A 22,255-nucleotide genomic window follows, 5' to 3' on the forward strand; every position below is an offset into this window, starting at 1 on the left:
TCCCGGCAGCATATAGGACCCATACCCCTGCCTGCACCATCATCATCCCAGGCCCCCCAAGCGCAGAGAGAGCACAGGTCTCCATCTGCGCCATTGACAACCTCGGTGCCACAGACCCGGCTAAGGCTCCCCAAGAATCATAGAATATCAGGGTTGGAAGGGACCCCTGAAGGTCATCTAGTCCAACCCCCTGCTCGAAGCAGGACCAATTCCCAATTAAATCATCCCAGCCAGGGCTTTGTCAAGCCTGACCTTAAAAACCTCTAAGGAAGGAGATTCTACCACCTCCCTAGGTAACGCATTCCAGTGTTTCACCACCCTCTTAGTGAAAAAGTTTTTCCTAATATCCAATCTAAACCTCCCCCGCTGCAACTTGAGACCATTACTCCTCGTTCTGTCATCTGCTACCATTGAGAACAGTCTAGAGCCATCCTCTTTGGAACCCCCTTTCAGGTAGTTGAAAGCAGCTATCAAATCCCCCCTCATTCTTCTCTTCTGCAGTCTAAACAATCCCAGTTCCCTCAGCCTCTCCTCATAAGTCATGTGTTCCAGACCCCTAATCATTTTTGTTGCCCTTCGCTGGACTCTCTCCAATTTATCCACATCCTTCTTATAGTGTGGGGCCCAAAACTGGACACAGTACTCCAGATGAGGCCTCACCAATGTCAAATAGAGGGGAACGATCACGTCCCTCGATCTGCTCGCTATGCCCCTACTTATACATCCCAAAATGCCATTGGCCTTCTTGGCAACAAGGGCACACTGTTGACTCATATCCAGCTTCTCGTCCACTGTCACCCCTAGGTCCTTTTCCGCAGAACTGCTGCCTAGCCATTCGGTCCCTAGTCTGTAGCTGTGCATTGGGTTCTTCCGTCCTAAGTGCAGGACCCTGCACTTATCCTTATTGAACCTCATCAGATTTCTTTTGGCCCAATCCTCCAATTTGTCTAGGTCCTTCTGTATCCTATCCCTCCCCTCCAGCGTATCTACCACTCCTCCCAGTTTAGTATCATCCGCAAATTTGCTGAGAGTGCAATCCACACCATCCTCCAGATCATTTATGAAGATATTGAAGAAAACCGGCCCCAGGACCGACCCCTGGGGCACTCCACTTGACACCGGCTGCCAACTAGACATGGAGCCATTGATCACTACCCGTTGAGCCCGACAATCTAGCCAGCTTTCTACCCACCTTATAGTGCATTCATCCAGCCCATACTTCCTTAACTTACTGACAAGAATACTGTGGGAGACCGTGTCAAAAGCTTTGCTAAAGTCAAGAAACAATACATCCACTGCTTTCCCTTCATCCACAGAACCAGTAATCTCATCATAGAAGGCGATTAGATTAGTCAGGCATGACCTTAGAATCATAGAATATAAGGGTTGGAAGGGACCCCAGAAGGTCATCTAGTCCAACCCCCTGCTCGAAGCAGGACCAATTCCCAGTTAAATCATCCCAGCCAGGGCTTTGTCAAGCCTGACCTTAAAAACCTCTAAGGAAGGAGATTCTACCACCTCCCTAGGTAGCTCTCCCTTCCCTTGGTGAATCCATGCTGGCTGTTCCTGATCACTTTCCTCTCATGCAAGTGCTTCAGGATTGATTCTTTGGGGACCTGCTCCATGATTTTTCCAGGGACTGAGGTGAGGCTGCCATTCAGCCTGAGGACAAGCCTGCCATTCAGACCCCTCAGGATACAGGGGAACACTGCCAGTCACTGGACAGAAGATGACAATCTACTCTGCCGCATCAAGAATCCCGGGGCAAGTCCAAGATACATTGTCAGTTGCCCAGGCTGATGTCTAGATCCCCGCGGTGTTACTCACCAGCATAGGGTCAACACTTCTGTTACTATTGTTATGAATTACACCTGAGAGGACACGCACACCAATGCTGTGAATTATACCTGGTAGGTCACGCACAGTTCGAATCAAGGCTGAGGCACATAAACAAAGTCCACAACTGCAGAGTTCCCAAAAGACACTAAGTTTATTACGCTCGAGCGTGCTGCCCCCCTGCTAGCCAGGAGGGGACCCTGAATACAGATTATACAAAGGTTATATGCTTTTTAGCAAAGCATGTTGCCCTTATGCATCGGAAACCTTAGCCAATAAACAAACCCTTGTCTTATCTACCACCTACCCCTGCTTGGTGCATTCCTCGTGCTATACCAGTATGTTAATTACACAGCATGGTCCTAAAGCCATGCATCAGTAACCTTCATTATCAGGATGGGAGGCCTCACATCAAGGCCAAGAGACAGGGAGTTAGGGACTGACAAAAACCAGATACTGGGAGTCAAGGCAGGCTGGAGACAAGGAGGAGGATTTTCACAGGGATTCAGTATCTAAGGGTCACTCCTCCTGGTGTATGATGTGCTGGCATTTAAACAATGGTGGGCCCCAAACCAAAATGGATTCACATGTGCTAACTTTTCCTTAACAGTCCTCCCTTTCTTTTTGTATGTCAGTAAGCTATATTGGGGCTGAGTAACCACGCTGCAGGGTTAGCAACTGCTGACAGCACATACTGCAGCATTGTAGGCATACAAAAAATAACGCAAAAACAATAACAGTCAAAAAAAGTAAATACAAAGTACGCCATCCCCAAGTCCCCACATCTGGTAGCCATGAGGTGAGCCAGTCCCAGACCTCCTGGAATCCGGCGCTGGTCGTGTTGAGACTGATGTGGTGGAATAGGGCTGCCTGTTGCTTGAGGATGTGGATGTCAGTTTCCACCCTATGGTGCTGATTTACAAATACACAACAGCTTGAGTTGACCAGAGCACAAACCCCGCCCTGATTTGCAAGGAGATAATCCAGGGCTAGGCAGTTTTGCAATGTAGTTTGGGATAGCTGGGTGACTTCAATTTGAAGGGCAGATAGAGCATCTGCAGTAGCATTTGCCATTAGTTTCAAAGCAGCTGAAATGTTAACTATAGCTTTTTCCAGCTCGCTTACTCCCAACCATGGCAGAAACCAACGCACAAAGGAGTGAAAGCCTTTGGGCCGTTGAGAAAGGGGGTTTAAAGGAATACTTCGTCTGTCCCTCCATACTAGATTGCAGATCTCTCCCCGGGTCAGGTTCTGGTGTACTGTCACGGCGGGTACTATAGCCCCTAAGGTACATGTACCACACCATCCTGCTGGGAGAACCTTATAGGCTGTGTGATTGCATAACCAATACCAGCCAGACCCCTCGGAGACTGGCCACGGGGTCCTGGAGTAGGTAGAGGGGCCTCCCGCACCAGAGCTGATTTGGGTGGTGTCCTTGCACCCCACAAAATTCCCTACAAAAACTGTATTTTGTATGGCCTTATGTCGTGACACACATAAAGCATAATTACCCTGGCCCACCATATCAATAGACCATATTTGGATTGTAACATTCCAGTTAAATGTAGTGTTTGCCCATAGCTTAGTTTGGAGTGTTCGATTAAGGGGGATAGCTACCCCTACCAACAGGACCCCCTGACCTAAATATGTGGGGGTATGAATACCAATCCAACACTGCGTTCGATTTATATCTTGTTTGATAGAGCGGGTTAAATTCAAGAAGCTATTGCCCTCCCATCCTTGTACTGGACTTGGGAATAGGGAGAGGAACCCCCCAGGCAAACCATACCAATGTCGGCATCCTCCTTTATACCATACAAAAAACACTATCCCCAATGTAAGTCCAATAAACAGGAACACAAAAAGTTCTGGTGGGCTGTGAAGGTCCCAGTAGCTGGAAAGCTTAGTCCATGGGTTGGTCGTGGTGTTTATTCGTGAAGTGGCTTGTTCAATGGCTTGTCAGGGTCAGGTGGGGGTCCCAGCGCCAACTTAACGTAGCTATGATGGATCCAGGAACCTTTACCTGCAAAGGAGTGGTGGCAGATGGTGGGAGTAATGTTCGTGGCTATAAGGCGTTTTTGGTATTTATACTTGCCTACAAGCACAGGTTCCAGCCTCTGGAATAAACCCACCCCACCACTTTACTTCACATTCCCAAGAATACATCCCGCAACTTCCTCCCTGCCAATGTACAATGCTTCGTCTTTGCCATCAAGGCCAATTCTCAGTGTCTTTTGCAGTCAGGAATCCTTGGATTTTGGTGGTTTTAGCAGAGCAGGCGTTTCTTCTTTTTTTTTTGGAACAGTCATGGTTTTGCATTATACAGGGGAGAGGTTACTAGGACGTCACCCTGTAGTGCTTTGGTTTCTTTAGCAAATACTGAATGCAGGTTAGCTTTGTCAGTGGACAAGGGAGAGGTTACTAGCACTTCACCTTGTTTTTTTTCCTGCTGTCCAAAAGGAGGAAAGAAAAAAAAACCCAGAAGGAGGGACAGGCTGATCAGTAGTCGAAGTGAAGTCATCTCGAGGTGGAGGGGTCTTTCTGCAGTAAGAAGCATGGGTCCAGGCAGTCAGTCCTTGGCACTTCACAGCGGTGTTGGTAGTTAGCAGGACTTAATAAGGGCCTTTCCAGCATGGGGCCAGAGTAGTCTTTTGTTGATGGACCTTTATGTAGACCCAGTTACCTGGTTTTAACAAATGGCAGGTTTGCTCAGGATTCTTGAAGCAGGACTTCTTTTACCTGTAAATACAGAGACCTAACACATTTCATTAATGTCTGGCAGTGTGTTGCAGATCTCACAGCTGCTTGGGCACATTCAAGCCCCCCTCTTTCTTGGCTGTTAGCCAAATCCTAGTTGTGAGTAGTGTCCTTCGGCAGGCCAGTGTCTTATCTTTGGACCGAGCCTGCCAGCTACAGCGTTGAATTAGCTTGTCCTCCGTTTTATTTTTTTTCCCCTTCTTGGCTTTTATTAACCTGCAAAGGAAACTTTCACTTTTTACTTATACACCTTTGTTTAAAAAGGAACACATTTACATTGCCCATTATACAGCACTTTAGTCTTATTGTTTAATGTACGCCACATACACCCTTTTAGAAAAATGACTTTTTTACAGAGCTGTGGAGCAACAAGCCAGGACAAGCACACCCACTTTTGAGGAGTCCACTTGGTACAACCTCTGGTGTCCAATAGCTTTCCTCCCTCCCCAGCCCTCTGGCTAGAAATGTGAGGTAGCCAGAAGGATCCCATGTATAATATGGGGAGTGGGTTAACCTTTCATGTCCTTGCTTCCAAAGACTGTTGGTGTGCAAATTTTAACAACAATTTTTTTTAATTAAAAGATCTGGCCAATGAATTTTTTTTTTTTTTTTACTTAAGCAAATGTATTAAACTTTAGTATATATTCCAAGTTGAATAAAATGAGTATCTGCATTTTGATTTAACCCTTCTATTTAGTTTTAAACTAAACTGTCCTATGAAAAAAGAAAAGGAGTACTTGTGGCACCTTAGAGACTAACCAATTTATTTGAGCATGAGCTTTCGTGAGCTACAGCTCACTTCATCGGATGAAGTGAGCTGTAGCTCACGAAAGCTCATGCTCAAATAAATTGGTTAGTCTCTAAGGTGCCACAAGTACTCCTTTTCTTTTTGCGAATACAGACTAACACGGCTGTTACTCTGAAACCTGTCCTATGAAAAATTAAACACAGCAATTCTGGCCACAAGACAAACACCACAAGACAGGACATAGAACACAGAACAGAATTCCTATTGTGCCAGTAAATTTATGAGATGTTGAATTGCTTTTCAGCTGGCATCAGTTTTCTCTGATTTTTTGAAAGACAAAAAAAACCACAGATCTACCCCTTTTGGGCAGTCAGTCATTGCTTAAAGTATTTCCTTTTTATACAGACACCCTTGTTAATTGCAGGCAAAACAGAGGAATTACCCATATTTTCTTGTATTTGTTTTATAGGCAGCCCAGGTTTCAGTGGCCTCTACCTTATCAGTTAGGTAATTTACATTGAAACAAATGCTTTCCGGCTTGCTTTTGGATCCACAGGTTAAAGATTCTTACTTTAAAAAGGGCACAATAAACTTTACCAGACTTTTGATTGCCTTTTACCTTTAACTCTTGCTGTCAAACACACAGTGACCTGAAAAGGAAGACACCACCTATTGTAGCCCATTGGAGCCTAATAAGGTATTAAATAAGTAGCACTGTATAATTGGATTTCTTTGGAAAAGGGCCCATTTTTTCCAAAATGGCTGCAAAGAAACCAAGAATTCTTTTTCTTTCCAGTATTTTACAAAGTTCAACTGCTTAATTCTTTCCAGCAACTACAGAGTTAACTTCTTACTATCCTTTCTTAAATCACTTGCTTATTTCCCAAAACGACACCCAATTAACTTAGATTTTACCATTTCAAGTATTATTCCGGGATTTACGTTTTCCATTCCTGTAATTATTTACTCCTCTTTTTTCACTATGACCTCCAAGTTTCCAACCTGTTTTCCAATCTCTCTATCTGTTGCCTGCCCGCTTGGGCCCGATCCTGTTTTTTTTCTCTGAACTGTCCCTTCCATGAGCACCAGCTTTGTTTCACTACCAAATTAACAAGGTGGGTGGGCTTCTTAACTAGCCCCCACCCTCCTGATCTCTTTTCTTAAATATTTTCACTTACAAGAGCTACCCGAGTCCTCCCCCCATGAGGCTTGTCACCTGGACAGAAAGCACGGCTAATTGGCAAGCAAGGAGGTGACGGGCATAAGTCAGAAAGCCGAGGGTAAGCCGGAGGAGGGGCAGAAGCAGGCATAGCACAGAGCGGGGCTGGAGACCCCTGAGATGAATAAGAAAAGGAGGAGGAAAGAGGACGTCCTTTCGCATGCGCATAAGCCCAGTTGTCCCATACATACCAATAATCCATCTGGGCTGGAGCTTTGTTTTCCAGCCTTTTCCTAGGCGCTGTTAATTTTTCCCCAGCAAAGGAACCATCCGGTGGCCAGTCAAAAGGTGTTTGAGTTGTTAGTGCTGGCCACTCAACCTTGCACAAGATTACAGCTTTTTTTTTTTACCTAACCCATGGGTACCAGAAATATTCCCCCAATTCTCAAGAATTTCAGCCAAAGGGGTTCCCTTACTTACACTCTGCCCAGAACGGGCTACCAAAAGGACACCAAATGTGCCACCTTATCGCCTAAGCAACCGCTCACACACCCCCTCCTCGGAGTTCTCAAAGGCGAACTCACCCTGTGCCGGCTGGAGCTGTCCGAGAGGAGGAGTGTAGTCTCGCTTGTTGGGGCGAGCCTAGAGTCCCTTCGTGGTCGCTAAAACTGTTACGAATTACACCTGAGAGGACACGCACACAACTGCTGCGAATTATACCTTGTAGGACATGCACACAAATGCTACGAATTACACCTGAGAGGACACGCACACCAATGCTGCGAATTATACCTGATAGGTCATGCACAGTTCGAATCTAGGCTGAGGCACGTAAACAAAGTCCACAACTGCAGAGTTCCCAAAAGACACTAAGTTTATTACGCACGAGCGTGGTGCCCCCCTGCTAGCCAGGAGGGGACCCTGAATACAGATTATACAAAGGTTATATGCTTTTTAGCAAAGCATGTTGCCCTCGTGCATCGGAAACCTTAGCCAATAAACAAACCCTTGTCTTATCTACCACCTATCCCTGCTTGGTGCATTCCTCGTGCTATACCAGTATGTTAATTACACAGCATGGTCCTAAAGCCATGCATCAGTAACCTTCATTATCAGGATGGGAGGCCTCACATCAAGGCCAAGAGACAGGGAGTTAGAGACTGATAAAAACCAGATACTGGGAGTCAAGGCAGGCTGGAGACAAGGAGGAGGATTTTCACAGGGATTCAGTATCTAAGGATCACTCCTCCTGGTGTATGATGTGCTGGCATTTAAACAATGGTGGGCCCCAAACCAAAATGGAGTCACATGTGCTAACTTTTCTTCAACACTATTTACAGCACTGCTCATCATCTCGCCGGTCATTCTCCAGGCGTCAGTTCCGATTGCCGGCACAATGGGAACATTCCTCATCTCGGCACTGGTCTCCCTGGCACCGGTCTCCCCAGCATGAGTCACCTCTCCCTGGTCCCATCACTGTCAATTACACCTGGTCAACAGTTGCCAGTGGCCACGACCAGTAAGCAAATGCAGGTGTTGACAGCTCCTCCCTGGTCACCGGAAGGTGATTCCTCTGGTACAGAGGGCCAGTTCAGCCCATCGCCCAGGTCCCATTGCCATGACTGGGCACTGGATCCCGCTCCCTCATTCACAGCACCACAGTGGCAGCATGGGCAATGGCCAGGACAGTGGCCTTATCGGAGCGCATGGAATGTACCTGTCATGATGATGCTCCCTTCACAGCACTCTTTGGAGGCAGCATCTGAGCATCAGTCGGCAGCCCCACCAGCACTGGACCTGGTTCCAAGGTTGGGGTGGAGGAATCTGTGCCCACCCCAAGCCTCCTCTGACAGTGGCCGAGACCCTGGCAACCCCACCAGTGATCCAGTCTTCCTCGTCATCCCCAGATGAGGCGGTTGTGGGACCTTCGAGAGCTAGCCCACCGGATGACTTCAGGGAGCATCAAGCCCTTCTCTGGCGTGTGGCTGAGAACTTGGGGCTCAAGGTGCAGGAGATGGCAGAATAGGAGAACACCCTCTTCAATGTCCTCTCAGCCTGTATGTCCACGCGTGGTCTCCCTGCCTGTGTTTGAGGGTGTCATAAATATAAAGGGAAGGGTAACCATCTTTCTGTATACAGTGATATAAAATCCCTCCTGGCTAGAGGCAAAATCCTTTTACCTGTAAAGGGTTAAAAAAGCTCAGGTAACCTGGCTGGCACCTGACCCAAATGACCAATGAAGAGACAAGATACTTTCAAATCTGGAGGTGGGGGGAAGGCTTTTGTCTGTCCGTGTGATGCTTTTGCTAGGAACAGATCAGGAATGTAAGTCTTATGACTCCTGTAAAGTGAGTAAGTAATCTAGCTAGAAAATGCGTTAGATTTTCTTTTGTTTAATGGCTTGTAAAATAAGTTGTGCTGGAGGGAATGTGTATTCCTGTTTTTGTGTCTTTTTGTAACTTAAGGTTTTGCCTAGAGGGATTCTCTATGTTTTGAATCTGATTACCCTATGTTTTGAATCTATTTACCATCCTGATTTTACAGCAGTGATTATTTTACCTTTTCTTTAAATAAAATTCTTCTTTTAAGAACCTGATTAATTTTTCATTGTTCTTAAGATCCAAGTGTGTGGGTCTGTGTTCACTTCTACCAATTGGTGAGGATATTATTATCAAGCCTTTCACAGAAAGGGGGTGTAGGGCTTAGGGTGATATTTTGGGGGGATAGGACTCCAAGTGGTCTCTTTCCCTGTTCTTTGTTTAAAACGCTTGGTGGTGGCAGCATACTGTTCAAGGACAAGGCAAAGTTTGTACCTTGGGGAAGTTTTTAACCTAAGCTGGTAAGAATAAGCTTAGGGGGTCTTTCATGTGGGTCCCCACATCTGTACCCTAGAGTTCAGAATGAGGAAGGAACCTTGACAGAGGGGGTTCTCAAAATAGCCAAGGCCCTGTGGCAGACCCCTTCCTCCATCCCTCCCACCTCGAAACAGGCTGAGAAAATGGATTTTGTGCTGGCCAAAGGTTTTAAATACCTTTTATACCCACCCCTGGGCTCGCTGGTTGTTTCTGCGACCAACGAGAAGGACAAGCAGGTTATACCTCCTTGTCTGCCAAACACAAAGAGGCCAAGAAACTCGATTTGTTTGGGAGAAAAGTTTACTCAACCACCAGCCTGCAATTCCAGGTGGTAAAGCATCATGCCCTGTTGGGCCGGTACAATTTTAATCTCTGGGATGGTCTCAGAAAGTTCCAGGACTCCGTCCCTCAGGGTCTGGCCCAAGAGTTTGGCACCCTGTTAGATGAGGGTACTACGGCGGCCAGATGTTCCCTCCAGATGGAATGGGATGCGGTGGCCGTGGCAGCAAGGATGGTCACATCGACAGTGATCATGTGACGCAACTCCTGGATCCAGACGGTGGGCCTCTCCCAGGAGATGCAGACCTCAGTTCAGGACCTCCCTTTTGATGGAGTTGGTCTGTTCTCTGATCAAACAGATGCCAGGCTGCACGGGTTGAAGACATTAGAGCTACCCTTCACTTGTTGGGCATGCACATGCCACAATTAGCCAGAAAGCCCTTCTATCCACTGCCGCCTTCAAGACCCTGGCAACCACATCAAGGCTCTACAAGAAGGGCCACTAGTTTTAGTCACCGCTGCCTTTCTTCCTTCTGCTCGCCCACGCAGCCTGGTCCTGCCTAACACCTTGGGGGCCAGAAGCGATCATTTTGAGGGTGTGCCGAGAGCATCACCCCAGTCAGTCTACCAGATCCTATCCATCTTTTCTTCAACTGCCTCTCTCTTCCGTTCGGCCTGGTCGCAGGTTAAGTCAGACCACTGGGTCCTGGACATAGTAGCTCTGGGCTATACCCTGCAATTCTTGGGCAGATCTCTGTAGCAGGTGCAGTCCACCTGCAGCAACCTGAGCCTGTTAATAAACACATAAAAGTCCACATTAATGCCAGTCCAGCACATAGAGTTTATCGGAGCAGTTGTTGACTCCATGTGGGCCAACGCCTTCCTCCTGGAAGCATGTTTTCATGCCATGTTGGACCTGATCTCCCCCATGAAGAGTCATCCGCTCACCACAGCCCACACATGCCTGCGACTGACAGACCACGTGGCTGCATGCACATATATGGTCAGCCATATATGGTCTGCCGGCATGGCTGGCCTCGGTCTATGTCCCCAGTGGCACAACCTAGACCAAGTGGTCATGGTGCCGAGCCATGTCCTCTCATCCCTGGACTGGTTCATGTGTTGGATCCCAGGTTGGTGCTGCAGGGAGTTCCCTTTGCAACCCTGTCTCTGTCACTCACCCTGGTCTCGGACTTGTTGGATCTGGGCTGGGGAGTCCACCTGGGTGAGCTCAACACCCAGGGCCTCTGTCTATAAAATGATCTAGCCCTTCATATCAATGTCAGGGAGCTCAGAGCAATTCGCCTGGCCTGCCAGGAGTTCTTATCCCACCTGAAAGGCAAGGTTGTGCATGTCCTGATGGACAATGCCGCCGTGATGTATTACATCAATAGGCAGGGAGGCACCAGGCCTTCGGCCATTTGTTGGTAGACGCTCAGCCTCTGGGACTTTTGTGTGCAGCATACCATTCATCTGGTAGCCGCCCACCTGCCTGGAAGCAAGAACATCAGTAGGACCTTCTCGTCTCACCATGAGTGGTTCCTCCACCCGGAGGTAGTCAGCCTAATCTTCTGCAGGTGGGGTACTCCCTGGCTGGACATGTTTGTGTCCAGACAGAACAGAAAGTGCCATGTGTTCTGGTCTCTGCAGGGCAAGGACAAGGGCTTCCTGTCACACGCCTTCCTGATTCCGTGGTCTGGAGCGCTGATGTATGTCTTCCTGCCGGTGCCATTGATCCACAGGGTCCTGCTAAAGGTGAAGCAAGACAAAGCGTCTGCTATCCTTATAGCCCTAGGGTGGCTTTGTCAGCACTGGTTTGGCATGCTGCTGAGTCTTTTGGCAGCCACCCCACCGTAGCTACCTCTTCAGCTGGAACTGCTGTCCCAGAACTATGGCAATCTGCTGCATCTGAACCTGATGACTCTGCACTTGGCTGCTTTATGGCTAAGCATTGATAAATGGGAGTGCTCCTCTGGGAGTCAGCAGGAAACCCTCCACCAGGGCTAACTATGTGGCAAAGTGGAAGCAGTTCATGTGTTGGGCCTCCAACCGACACTTTAACGTGGAAGAGGCACCGCTGCAGCACATCCTGGACTATTTGCTGCACCTTAAGCTCTAGGGCCTGTTGATATCCTCGGTCAAGGTTCACCTGGTGACCATTTCAGCATTTTACCCTTCGCTTCAAGGCAGGTCAGTCTTTCCCATCCCATGATGGCATGGTTCCTGAAAGGTCTGGATCACCTCTACTGGCATGTCTGGGAACCAGCCCCCTTTGAGACCTGAATCTTGTGCTGTCAAAGCTCACGGGTCCCCGCTTCAAACCCTTGGCTGCCTGCTCCCTCCAGTTTTTCTCCAGGAAGGTCTCCTTCTTGGTCACTATAACTTTGGCTGGTAGGGTGTCCAAGATCATAGAATCATAGAATCATAGAATATCAGAGTTGGAAGGGACCCCAGAAGGTCATCTAGTCCAACCCCCTGCTCGAAGCAGGACCAATTCCCAGTTAAATCATCCCAGCCAGGGCTTTGTCAAGCCTGACCTTAAAAACCTCTAAGGAAGGAGATTCTACCACCTCCCTAGGTAACGCATTCCAGTGTTTCACCACCCTCTTAGTGAAAAAGTTTTTCCTAATATCCAATCTAAACCTCCCCCACTGCAACTTGAGACCATTACTCCTCGTTCTGTCATCTGCTACCATTGAGAACAGTCTAGAGCCATCCTCTTTGGAACCCCCTTTCAGGTAGTTGAAAGCAGCTATCAAATCCCCCCTCATTCTTCTCTTCTGCAGGCTAAACAATCCCAGCTCCCTCAGCCTCTCCTCATAAGTCATGTGTTCCAGACCCCTAATCATTTTTGTTGCCCTTCGCTGGACCCTCTCCAATTTATCCACATCCTTCTTGTAGTGTGGGGCCCAAAACTGGACACAGTACTCCAGATCAGGGTGCTCTCATCGAAGCCGCCTTATAAATCTTCTGTAAGGATAAGGTCCAGCTGCATCAGCACCGGCCTTTCTGCCCAAGGTTGTTTCCCAATTTCATACTGGTCAAGACATATACTTACCGGTCCTTTGTCCAAAGCCTCATGCGACGGATGAGGAATGCAAGCTTCATACCCTGGACGTCAGATGGGCTCTGGCTTACACAGATAGAACGAAGCCATTCTGTAAGTCAACACAGCTGTTCTGTTGCTGTCGCAGACAGGATAAAGGGTTGCCCAGTATCTGCCCAGAGAATCTTGTCTCGGATCATGGCCTGCATCCACTACTGTTATGAGCTGGTGAAGGTGCCCCTGCTGGCAATCGTGAGGTCCCACTCGACTAAGGAGCAGGCATCATCGGCAGCCTTCCTGACACAGGTGCTGATCCAAGAAATCTGTCGGGCTGTCACCTGGTCGTCCGTCCACATTTTTGCATCTCATTACACACTTACCAGCAAGCTCGAGATGATGCTGCCTTCGGCAGGGCAATACTGCAAGCTGCAAGACTGTGAACTTGAAGCCCACCTCCGAGGATACTGCTTGTGAGTCATCTAGAATGGAATCGAGATGAGCAAGCACTCAAAAAAGAAAAAATGCTTACCTTTTGTAACTGTTGCTCTTTGAGATGTGTTGCTCATGTCCATTCCATGACCTGCCTCCTGCCCCTCTGACGCAGTTGTCGGCAAGAAGGAACCGAGAGTATCTAGGGCCAGTGGTGCCTGATATACAGTGGCATGAACGCGGCACTCCAGAGGGAGCCATTGCCGACGCTACAGATACCACTAAGGCAAAGATCGCCAATGGAATGGACATGAACAACACATCTCAAAGAACAACATTTACAAAAGGTAGGTAACTATTTTTTCTCATCCGAGCCAGGTAAATCCATGATCTCTCAGCCCCGTCTCTTCCCCCACACCTTTCCGCTGAGCTGCTTTCCTGGGGTCTCAGAGCCCTCAATATCAGAGACCTTTCCCTGGAGAAAGGGGGACAATTCTGCAGCTGGAAGGATGGCTGGATGGGCAGACAGATGGAGGCAAGTGGATCTGTGAAGACGGATGGCTAGATTGTCCTGTCTCACAGCTGGGGATGCTGAGGAACCAAGAGGGGAATTAGCCTCCCTGCATAGAGCGGTGCCTCCTGGATCTTGTCTCCCTGTGCCTCACTGAGGCCCTGGCTGCACTAGGGGTTGACTCTGGATCTTCCCATTGCTTCCCCATCTGCTTCCCTTCATTTGACCACACTCCTATCCCTGTTATTTCATTAGTTGTCCCCCGTAATTATTTGGTTTCCAGGTCCTGTGGACCCCCCTCTTAGGCTGGGGGGGGGGGATCCTTTAGCAGTGGGTGGGCTTTGCCTGCCCAATTCCTGGATCCCAATAAGGCTACCCCAGTCTAACCCCACTAGTGGGTGAGATGGGGCATGTCAAGGTTCCTTCCCCACTCTGAACTCTAGGGTACAGATGTGGGGACCTGCATGAAAACCCCCTAAGCTTATTTTTACCAGCTTAGGTTAAAACTCCCCAAGGTACAAACTATTTTACCTTTTGCCCTTGGACTTTTTTTGCTGCCACCACCAAGTGTCTAACAAATATATATAACAGGGAAAGAGCCCGCTTGGAAACGTCTTTCCCCCCAAAATCCTCCCAAAGCCCTTTCCTAGGCAAGGCTTGATAAAAATCCTCACCAATTTGCATAGGTGAACACAGACCCAAACCCTTGGATCTCAAAAACAATGAAAAAAGCAATCAGGTTCTTAAAAGAAGAATTTTAATTGAAGAAAAAGTAAAAGAATCACCAATGTAAAATCAGGATGGTAAATAACTTACAGGGTAATCAGATTCAAAACATAGAGAATCCCTCTAGACAAAACCTTAAGTTACAAAAAGACACAAAAACAGGAATATCCATTCCATTCAGCACAGCTTATTTTCTCAGGCATTTAAACAAAACAGAATCTAACGCATATCTAGCTAGATTGCTTACCAAGTTCTAAGACTCCATTCCTTTCTGTTCCCGGCAAAAGCATCACACAGACAGAGAGAACCTTTGTTTCTCCCCCCCTCCAGCTTTGAAAGTATCTTGTCTCCTCATTGGTCATTTTGGTCAGGTGTCAGCAAGGTTATCCTAGCTTCTTAACCCTTTACAGGTGAAAGGGTTTTTCCTTTGGCCAGGAGGGATTTTAAAGGTGTTTACCCTTCCCTTTATATTTATGACAGGGCAGATGAGACTCCATGGTCACCCTCCATGGGGAGTGCCCCCCTGAGCTGAGCCAGCTCCCCACAATCACCCTTGGTCTCTGCTCTGAGCCCCCAGCTTTCTGGAAGGAGTCTGCAAGCTGAGCACAGGGTCCTGGGAGTGTGTGTCTCCCTAGGGCCAGATGGAGAGGACTCTCAGCCATGCTGCCAACAGCCCCATTAACCTGTTATGCAGCCATGGCCCATTGCAAACTCTTGCTCTTCCGCCCATCCACCCTTGGCCTCCCCAGGCTCCCTGCCCTTATCAGCAGGGCCAGGCCTTGGAGAAGAGTTGGGGGAGTGGGGACTGTGCTGGGCCAGGCCTTGGAGGGGAGTTGGGAGTACGGTTGCCAACTTTCTAATTGCACATCACCGAACACCCTTGCCGAACCCCTGCCGTGAGGCCCCGCCCCCTGTCCCACCCCTTCTCCGAGTCTCCACCTCCACTCACTCCATCCCTCCTCCCTCTGTCGCTCACTCTCCTTCACCCTCACTCACTCAGTCATTTTTACTTGGCTGGGGCAGGAAGTTGGGGTGCGGGAGGAGGAGAGGGCTCCAGCTGGAGGTGTGGGATCTGGAGTGGGGCTGGGGATGAAGGATTTGGGGGACAGGAGGGCGCTCTGAGATGGGGCAGGGGGTTGGGGTGCAGGAGGGGGTGAGGACTTTGGCTGGGGGTGCAGGCTCCAGGGTGGGGCCAGAAATGAGGGGTTTGGAGTGTGGGAGGAGGCTCAGGGATGGGGCAGGGTGTTGCGGTGCAGGAGGGGGCTTGGAGTGCTGGAGGGGCTTGCATGTGGGTGTGGGAGAGAGCCCAGGGCTGAGGCAGGGGGTTGGGGAGCAGGAGGGGGTTCAGGATTAGGGCAGGGGGTTGGGGCACAGGAGCTGGTGAGGTGTGCGGGCTCTGGGCGGTGCTGATCTCAGGCAGCTCCCAGGAAGTGGTGTCACGTCCCTCCAGCTCCTAGGTGGAGGGGCAAGCCAGGGACCTCTGCGCTCTGCCCTTGTCTGCAGGCACCACTTCCACAGCTCCCATTGGCCGTGATTCCCAAGTGCCACCTCCACAGCTCTCATTGGCCATGATTCCCGGCAAATGGGAGCTGTGGAGGTGACGCTTGGGACAGGGAGAGCCCATGGAGCCCCCATGGCTGTCCCTGTTCCTAGGAGCCGGTGGGACATGCCGGCTAATTCCTGGGAGCCATGCAGAGCCAGGTAGGGTGCCTGCCAGCCCTGCTGCACTGCCAACCAGACTTTTAACAGTGGTGACTGGAGCCGCCAGTGTCCCTTTTCGACTGGGTGTTCCACTCCAAAACCGGACACCTGGCAACCCTAGTTGCGGGGGAGGGGCCTGCACTTGGCTGGATCCTGGAGGGGAGGTGTGGGGGCTGCTCTGGACTGGGCCCTAGAGGGGAGTTGGGGTGGTTACACTGGGCCAGGCCCTGGAGGGGAGTTGGGTGTGGAGGAGGGCTGCTCTGAGCTGGGTCCTGCCAGGGACAGGAATTGTGCCCAGTGCTGCATCTTGTGTGTGTCACGCTGTGTTACACATGGGATGGACTGTGTGCGTGTGGGGGGGGGGGGTTGTGCTTCCTTGACCCCACCCTCCATTGTGTAGGCCAGAGTTTCAGCCAAGGGCTCTATGCCCTGTCTACAGCACCAGGGTGGTGAGGTCGGCCTTGGGCTCTGTCATCTGTTGCCAGCCTCAGGGGGGCGAGGTTGCCCAGGGCTCTAAGCCCTGTGACCGGCTGCACGGTGATGGACCTGGGGGCATGGGGAACGGCTGCTTGTGGCTAGGATGGTGGACTGAGGGGACCCATCTCTGGAGCAGGGAGCTGAGCAGCAGCAAGGAGTGGAAGCTGAGTGGCTGTTCCCCAACCTGGGATACATTGTCCCCCCAGAGCCAGCCTCGCTGGAGCCTTTCCAAGGGGCAGGAGGCCCCTCGTAGGGAGATGCTGGGAGACCTGGGGCCAGGGCAGCTGGGAGCAGTGAGGCCTGGACTCTCACCTGCCCCTTGGCCAGCCTCTCTCCACATCTCTCCAGTGGCCCCAGCTCCATGGGACACCCAGCCCCCTGAGAGCAGAGGCTCTTGGGCTGGTGCAGGAGGAGGGGCGGGCTGCTGCCGTGTGGGGAGGCAGTGGGGTCCTGAATGGGGGAATGCAGCACAGAGAGACCAGAGACTTAGGGATGCTTGGAAGCTTTATTGGTGCCAATCACAGCGATAGCCAGACCCAGGCAAAAGTGCCAGCACAGGAGGATGCACCCTCGACCCACTGCAGAACTGCTTCCCCTGCCCCCCCGAAACTCCAACTAGGAAGTCAGGACTCCTGGGTTCCATCCCTGGCTCTGTGAGGGGAGCAGGGTGTGGTGGTTAGAGCAGGGGGCAGGGAGCCAGAATGCCTGGGTTCTGTCCCCAGCTCAGGGAGGGGAGCAAGTTAAGTAGTTATAGCAGGGGTGGAGGGAGGGGGACAGGGCATCAGCACTGCGGGGTTCTAGTCAAAACTCCAAGAATGTAGTTAGAGAAAGGGCCAAAACTCCTGTTTTGTTTTTTTTTAGTTTTTTTCCCCCCTGGCTCAGCCACTGACTTCTGTGTGACTTTGGGTGGTCCTTTCCCTCCTCTGTTCCTCTGTTTCTGTTTTTGTAGACTGGGGCTACTGCCCCAACCTAGTTTTGGGGGTTTAGGTTGGGGAGCTCTATGGAAGGGCCAGCATTACCATGAGGGATGCTGCTGCCTAGGCTGGGAATCCAGCTCCATCAGGCCATGGCAAGAGCAGCTGAGCCTGGCCCTCCTGCATGCCAACAACCCAGGCTCCTGCTGGTTGGGCAGAGACTGACTCCAGCCCCAGGGTGGGTGGGTGTGGACCCAGGATCCTGGGGAAGGAAGAGGGGATGTTGTACTCTCCTCTTGCGGAAGCAGCACCCCTTGGAGGGCAAAGAGCCCAGCAAAGCAAGAGAAGCCGAGTATGGCAGAATCATGGCAAGTGCCCCCCTCCATTCTCCATGGGGTGTTATCCGAAAAAGTCTTCGGTGGAAAATGGCAAGATGTCATCCAAGCACTCATTGTCTGCTACGGTCCCGTTGCATCTCATGCAGCTGGGTAGGTCGAAGAAGCAGCGGAACAGGGGCATGGGGATCCGGCGCCAGGCCTCCCACACCTTAGTTTTGCCCTTGTTTGTATCCTCCCTGTAAGCATACTTGAAAGCAAAGGTTTGGAAACGGGGGTCGAAGCCCTGCAGGCTGTGCTGCAGGTCTGACAAGATGTATGTGGGGCTGTCAGGGTTCAGGCAATGGTCCAGGCAGGGCGAGATCAGGGAGAAGAAGATGAAGCAGCTATTGTTGGGTGGATACTGCTGGCTCTGGGTGGCCAGGAACCCTTCCAGGAAGTTGCCCCCAAAGACAGGTTTGTTGATGGTGCCCACCAGCACAGCCTCCGCGTGCCAGGTCGTATGCTCAACCCGCTGCAAAATGGCCACCATGAAGTTGTCCTGGTTGATGTGAAAGTATTGATCCAGTTTTCCCTGGGCCCGGACATCAAGCAGCCTGTCCTGGATGGCGGCACCTTCCTGCTCTGCGATGGCTGGTTGCTGGCAGGCTGCGCGGGGCAGCAGTGTGGCCACTGCGTACTGGGGGGTATCATTCATGCCCCTAGAGCCAAAGCCAGACAAAATTCGAAGCGGGGAGAAGGCAGCACCAGCTAACCAGCCCCACTGCTACTCTGACAGCCCCCCACTGCCTGGGACATGTACCAACCAAGTTTACCCCAGGGCACGTGCCAACCAATCCCTCTCCCCCTCCCTATGGCACCTACCAGCCAACCCCTCCCCTGGATGCCTGACAGCCAACCCCTTCCAGGGCATCTGCCAGCTAACCGCCCCACCCCCATGGGGCACCCTGGGATCTGTGAAGGCAGCAGATGTGGAGCCATGGATGGGTTGGGGACTGGATGGAGACAACAGTCCCAGGGAATTCAGAGTGAAGGCTGCACCCTCCCCCCAGCCCATGCATGACTCTGCTCCCTCCCCCCCATGGTCCATAGGGGCCAGCTGGTCCATCAGTACCCCAGACTGCTGGCCCCTTTTCCTCTGTACCCCAGCTGCCCTGTTCCCTGCTGGTTCTTGTCCATAGCTCAGCTTGTGGGCCTTGCCCAGAAGCAGCCTGGCTTATTTGACTGTCCAGCACCTGGCACCATATGCATGGGACGGTCTCTCTGATAGCCCCTGTGGAGGGGTTCAGAGGGGCCCCCTAACCTGTCAGAACCAGCCTGGCCCAGCCAGTCACTCACCTCTTAACGTGTATGAGGAACCTAGTCAGCACTTCTTCATTGATACCTGTGGGCAGCAGGCTGTTGTCCTTGATGCCCCAGACTGGCTGGGTGCCCAGGCCCAGCAGGACAGCAGTACCTAGCACCAGCAGCCACAGGCTGGCTCTGGGATGCTGCAGGGGGACTGGGCAGACTGGGGTCAGGGGGACACAAGGGTGTGACTGTTTGGGGTCAGGGTTCAACCGCCCCCCCCCCCTGAGATGGGATCAGCTGCTGCAGCTCATGGGCTGAACCAGAGACAGCCCCAGACGGAGACAGACCCCCCAACCCCAGATGGCTGGACGGGGTGAGAGGGCTGCCCTGGGCAGACAGAACTCTCATGGGGCCAGAGGTAGGTGAGGGGCAGAGGGGATTTATCTGGGGCTCCAGAGAGAGGTGGGGGAGGGCAGAGGGAACTTCCATGAGGCAGGAGGAGGTGCAGGGCAGAGGTGTGTGATGCTGTATGGTTGAAATGTGACCATGTATATCATTGATATTTCCACTGTTAGACAATTGCAACAAATCTTATACAAAGTACGCCATGTAAGGTGTCAATGGAAAAGTTGTGATTTGCTAAGTATGATTATCCTATTTAAACACATGTATCATTTTTGTATCTGAAGTTATGAATATTGGCTATATATCTGTATCACCATTGTGTTTGTTCCTGGGGTAACACCCAGAAGATAGTTTACATCCAGTCTAGGCAGAACACTGTGAATAGAATTTTCAAGCTTGATTGCCCATTAAGGACACTTAATTCTCACAGTGGGCCATAGCAGAAATTCATTCTGCCCAATAAGTCTTCCTGTAGGTACCTTGGTATGGATACAGTCAATGGCTACCCCCTGTGAGTCAGCTAGCCATGAAGTAAGGATAGGGTTGCCAGGAATCCGGTTTTCGGTCCCTGCGGCCCATAGGCAAATGGAAGACCATGGAGGCTCCGCGCTCTGCCCCCGCCCCAATTGCTGGCTCTGCAGCCCCCATTGGCCGGGAGCCGCGACCAATGGGAGCTGCAGGGGCAGTGCCTGCAGGTACAAGAGCAGCGCATGGAGCCTTCCTGGCCTTCCATTTCCCTAGGGGCCACAGGGAACTAGTGGTCACTTCCTGGGAGCTGCAGTAAGTGCCGTCGGGACCCTATAGCCCCTTCCACACCCCAACCCCCTACCCCAACCCTGAGCCCCCTCCTTCACTCCAAACCCTTCATCCCTAACCCCACCCCAGATCCCACACCCCCAGCCAGAGCCCTCACCCCCCTCCCTGCACCCCAACCCCTTGCCCCAGCATGAAGCCCTCTCCCAAACCCTGAACCCCTCAACCTTGGCCCCACCCCAGAGTCCACACCTCCAGCTGGAGCCCTCACTCCCGACCTGCACCCCAACCCCCTGCCCCAGCCCAGTGAGTGAGTGAGGGTGGGGGACAGTGAGTGTCAGAGGGAAGGGGATGGAGTGAGAAGGGGACGGGGCCTTGGAGAAAGGGCAGGGCAGGGATGGGGCCTCAGGGAGGGGTGAGGTATGGGTGTTTGGTTTTGTATGATTAGAAAGTTGGCAACCCTATGTAAGGATATGTGATATGCTCTTGTGCCAATAACTTTCCATAGACAGTCTCTAGGCTTTGTTTGGGACAGTATAATTTCAAGCACATGGGGGAGGATATAAAAGACCCCTGGAGTGACTCCATTTTCCTCTTCCCTGATTCTCTGGACTGTGAATTTACAACTAAAAGGAGCATCTTGAACTAAGGACTGAGGACCATCCAATCTTTTGGAAGTTACCAGAGGGACTTTGCAAGCCAGCAGTCTATAACATGACTACTACAAATGTGATATAAGAACATTGCCATTAGTGTATGTATATGATCTATTAACCACTTAAACTCTTTTTCTTTTCTCTTATTAATCAATTGTTAGATTTTAGTTACTAAAGGATTGGCAACAGTGTGATTATTGTGTGAGATCTGAGTTATGCATTGACCTTGGTGTGTGAACTGCAGAGAGGCTAACAGAGGGAGTTTGACTGTGATCTGTCTGAGAGGAGCTACTCAAAGTGCTGCATTAGGGGGACTGTGTTGGTGAGTATCTGAGTGTCTGTTGCGGGGACAGTTAGCCAGTTTGTCAATTTGACCATATACTTGATTGTTTCAGAAGTGTGAATTTGGAGTGCTTTGTTCCAGATGGGCCTGACAGTTATAAAAAGGCAGCCAGCTGCGAACCAGCTGAGTGGCGAACAGCGGAGAGGCTAAAAGAGGGAGTTTGACTGGGATCTTGCCTTGGGAGAGCCCACTGAGGCTTTCATCTTGCAGGCTTCTCTGAGTAGTTACTGCAACAGCTGAGGAAGCCCTTAGAAGCTCTTAGAAGGAAGATACTATGGATGGTGAGCGATCAGCTGTTGTGACCTGCACAGGATGTGCCATGTTTGTCTTTCTTCCACAGGACAGAAGCGACTTTGTCTATACAAAGTGCAAGCTGGTCTCCAAATTGGAAGAGAAGGTTCAAGGTCTGGAGAAACAAGTATCGACCCTGCGTTGCATAAGAGAAAATGAAGATTTCCTAGACAGATGTCAGGATATACTTCTGCAGGCACAACATTCTGAAGGATCAGAGCAGACTGTGCAGCGGGGACAGAAGGCCAGTGAAGAAAATTGGCAGCATGTGACCTCCAGAAGAAGAAAGAGGAGGTCGTCCATGTACCAGCAATGGAGATACAGGTGAGCAAACATTTTCATGTTCTCTCCACAGGTACTAATGTGGCAAGTGGACTAGATAATACAGCTGAGAGAAGAGAGCAGAAGGAGACTCCACCAATTGGAAGGCATGAGATGCACTGTCCTAGAGATGGGGGTTCCACGACCACCGCTCCCAAGAGAAGGAGGCGGGTGGTGGTGGTCAGGGACTCCCTCCTCAGGATGACAGAGTCATCTATCTGCTGTCCCAACCCGGAAAACTGAGAAGTCTGGTGCTTCCCAGGAGCTAGGATTCACAATGTGATGGAGAGACTGACGAGACTCATCAAGCCCTCAGATCACTACTCCTCCCTGCTTCTCCATGTGGGCACTAACGATACTGTCAACAATGACCTTGAGCAGATCACTGCAGTCTACGTGGATCTGGGAAGAAGGATAAAGGAG

General features: G+C 50.8%; 1 long non-coding RNA gene across 1 annotated transcript; it reads right to left on the minus strand.

The window, feature by feature from the left end:
- Positions 1-1,971: 1,971 nt before the first annotated feature.
- On the minus strand, positions 1,972-7,933 carry LOC142069882 (uncharacterized). The gene is made up of 2 exons (XR_012665851.1): positions 7,085-7,933; positions 1,972-4,809 (listed from the first exon to the last, which is right to left on the minus strand). It is a non-coding gene; the product is annotated as an uncharacterized LOC142069882 (long non-coding RNA).
- Positions 7,934-22,255: the final 14,322 nt, after the last annotated feature.

This window comes from Caretta caretta, chromosome 23, assembly GCF_965140235.1.
Source record: "Caretta caretta isolate rCarCar2 chromosome 23, rCarCar1.hap1, whole genome shotgun sequence".
Taxonomy (NCBI): domain Eukaryota; kingdom Metazoa; phylum Chordata; order Testudines; family Cheloniidae; genus Caretta; species Caretta caretta.